Consider the following 3,728-nt stretch of genomic DNA (forward strand, 5'->3'; position numbering starts at 1 on the left):
GGGGGGGGGGGGCTTATTCGTTCATATGCTTTGATGGAAATGAAAAAGAAACAAGATGTGTTTGTGAAACACTATGCGACCGGCGGTAACGAAGTTCGGAAAAAAGCTATTTTTAGCATATAGGTCACTGTCAAGGTCACAAGGCCATTGACATTGTATCATTTCAAAGAACTTCATTTGTGGAGTTATCAAAAATGAAGTCTTTATCTATCGTGGTTCAAAAGTTATGGTGAAGGTTCAAAAAAGCTATTTTTAGCATATGGGTCACACATTGACCTTGGTGTCATTTGAAAGAAATTCATTAGTGGAGTGTGCATACCAAATATGAAGTCTCTAACTTTCATGTTTTAAAAGTTATGGCGAAGGTTAAAGTTTGAAGACAAGAAAGCTATTTTTAGCATATAGGTCACAGTCAAGGTCACAAGGTCATTGAGTTTGGTGTCATTTCAAAGAGCTTTATTAGTGGAATATGCATACCAAATCTGAAGTCTCAATCTTTAATGGTTCAAAAGTTACGGCGAAGGTTAAAGTTTGCAGACAAATAGATAAACAGACAGACAGGACAAAAACAATATACGCCCGGATCCGGGAGCATAAGAAAAGAACAATAATCACCTAGAGGGTCTATTGGAATAATACAAATTTTGAGAAAAGGCAAACGTGGACTTCTAGAAACATCAGAGTCGGGATCACGGACGACGGAGGATCCGCTGTGGACGGTGACCGCTGCTAGTGCTAGTACATGCATATGTATACGGAGAAATCCGTTGACAATGTAAAAAAAATGGCCGTTCTACTTTTGTAAAAAATTAAAAAAAAAAAAAAATAATAAATAGTATCTGTCAGATAACAAGGTCACTAAATCAATCATTACCAGAAGTCTCTGATGAGATTGTAGCTCTACTGGTTTAAGAAAAGTAGCATTCGAACTTTGCATCAGCTAAAAATATCATTGGATTAGTCTTTTACATGGCAGGATGTAATCATACCAAAACCGTAGGAGTAGCATTAAAATATTTCAAAGAAATATCTATTTTTAATGATCATGGCAACACCTTTCATCGAAATCGAAAGCCAAAATGTGTTATGTATCCTAGTATAGTCTACGTGTGTGCCAAGTAATACTGAAATCAGACCAAAACTGTAGGAGAAGTAGAATATTGAAAATATTTAAAATTAATTTCTAGTTTTAGTAACCATGACAACAACGTTCATCGAAATCAAAAACCGATATAAAGAATTACAGTGTATGTATCTTAGTATAGTCTACCTACGTGAAAAGTAATATTGAAATCAGACCTATATATTCCAACGATTTTTTTTTATTTTAGTAACCATGGCAACACCACACATCGAAATAAAAAACTGATATTCAGAATTATGTATCTTAGTAAAGTCTATTTGTGTGCCAAGTAATATTGAAATCAGACCAAAACTGTAGGAGGACTAGGGTTTAAAATATTTTAAAGATTTTTTTTAATTTTTAGTAACCATGGCAACACCGCACATCGAAATCAAAAACCGATATTCAGAATTATGTATCTTAGTAAAGTCTGTTTGTGTGCCAAGTAATATTGAAATCGGACCAACACTGTAGGAGTACTAGGGTTTAAAATATTTTAAAGATTTTTTTTAAAATTTTTAGTAACCATGGCAACACCGCACATCGTCTTCGACCAATGGAGCTAAAAATAGCGGAATGACTAAACGAGGGTTGTTAATATCCCTTGTATCATCAAGTTATTTGTCAATAGCTTGCATGGTTTTTGAAACTACATCGTTTATACTCTACTCCATAGGTATTTATAGTATTTTGCTTGTTGCTATTAAAATTTATCACGGTTTTCGCAAAGTTTATTATTTTTAGTTAATATATACAACGCCCATTATGATACTTCGGTTTTACATTGTTTACCTTGTTTACGAGAGGGGTGAAGGTTAAAACTGACTGCAAAACATGCTGCTTATATATATATTATGGGACTGGGGATCAAATAAGTAAGGGGGTATCCATGTACATTTGATATACATACATGTATGTATAAAATACTTGAAGTGCCCTTGTAACTAATATCAACCATTTATTTTTTGCTGAAAAAATAACTGACTGCGCTTTTGTGTATGCAGCATGTCGATTATGGCTTTACATGCATATGTGTGAATGCTGACGTAATGTATTCGGTTAGAACTTCCCCATGTGCTGCACTAGCTATCAGGGAAGTCCGTACCGCCTGTGTTACGTCAGCTTCGATATGTTTTACTTGTCCCGCAGGTCAATCGAGAGACTGTGAAGATATTCGGATAAATTTACGCACTTAATTAAATAAAGTGAATTTTTAGTGGTTTAGCGAACATGAAAGAATTTAAAGACTTCTTTATTATTTACACAGATATACTTTATACAATTGCAGCATTTATTTCAGAAATAAATTTCCAGTGACATAACTTATTTACTGTCTTGAAAAATACAATATAGACGTCCACTTTTTATCATAAAAAAACACACACAGATAAATAGTTATTTAATTCAAAAAGCTAATTTATTTCGTATGCAAGTTTGATAAATCTAAAGAATTGTGACATATTGCAAATGTTGAATTTAACGGGTAGAATTAATTATAGAATTTATATTTCCTTTTTACCGGAACCCTGTTAATCAAACATTTAAAATTAAAATATTTGAATCTTTTCTAAAACACAGCCTTCAGTATGTGCAAGAGTCTTTCAAGAATATCCGACCATGTCAAGGAAAAATCAGAACCCAGACAACCAACTTCATTCCCATTACACAGTGAACGAGGGTATTACTTCGCGTGAATGTGTTTAACCCGTAACTTCTAGTCATATTGCATATTGCTGTCGGCGGATCACATAACAGGCTTCATCCCACCGCTGGACAAAGTATATAAGGGGTAGAGGGACCGAACCGTAGTCAGTCGAGTATATTCTCTCAGTAAGGTAAGGTCACGTCCCTCATTTCGTGTATCGCAGTTAACCTCAAAATTATATAAATTTTCCATTAAAATTGAGACTGAATTTAAAGATTTTTACATTTTTTTTAATTGGTGTATTTGACTTGAGTAATACTTTTTAAAACCTGTGAAAGTATAGAAAAAAATTCATTTACTTTAAATCAGGTTTTCATGAATATTAACAATTCAAGGATTAAAATTTGTATTTCATTTTTTTGTAAATGCAGACTCACATCCTAAACTCCGACGATGAAATTCCAACTCGCTGTTGTCGCTTGCCTGGTGGTCATCTGTAAGTATGCTTCTTTAGTTAGAGAAAACATATTCAGTGCCCCCTTTCATTTTAATGTTTATCAAAAAATTAAGTTTCAAAGTGTAGATTTTAATTCATTGGAAATGTTGCGCTGAAAGACTATTTTAATTTTTGATACAATAGGCGATCGATCATGATACATGTTAGGACTGCTCCCTATTTTAAGACAATTAATTAATTAATACTGTAATTATACTTCATTGATAGTTAATGATACACAAGTTTGATGTATGTTTCTTGTTCTCCAGGCGTGCAGAATTCCATGGCACAGGTCTACGGAGGCGGATCTTGTTCTTTTGCCACAAGTGGTGTCGCTGCCTGTACCTCAACAGCTAACGGATTCTGCGCACTGGACACTTTCGCCACCGCTGGAGGTCCCCCACTTACTAGTGCTACCGCCACTGGAAAATGTGTCTGCTTCGCCGGGTTCAGTGGTTCTGTTT

General features: G+C 34.5%; 1 long non-coding RNA gene across 1 annotated transcript; it reads left to right on the forward strand.

Annotated features, from left to right (window-relative positions):
• Positions 1–2,800: 2,800 nt before the first annotated feature.
• Positions 2,801–3,728, forward strand: LOC134269144 (uncharacterized). The gene is made up of 3 exons (XR_009992509.1): positions 2,801–2,958; positions 3,200–3,264; positions 3,534–3,728. It is a non-coding gene; the product is annotated as an uncharacterized LOC134269144 (long non-coding RNA).

This window comes from Saccostrea cucullata, unplaced genomic scaffold (assembly GCF_032062105.1).
Source record: "Saccostrea cucullata isolate Sc308-1 unplaced genomic scaffold, CSIRO_AGI_Scuc_v1 ctg381, whole genome shotgun sequence".
NCBI lineage: Eukaryota > Metazoa > Mollusca > Bivalvia > Ostreida > Ostreidae > Saccostrea > Saccostrea cuccullata.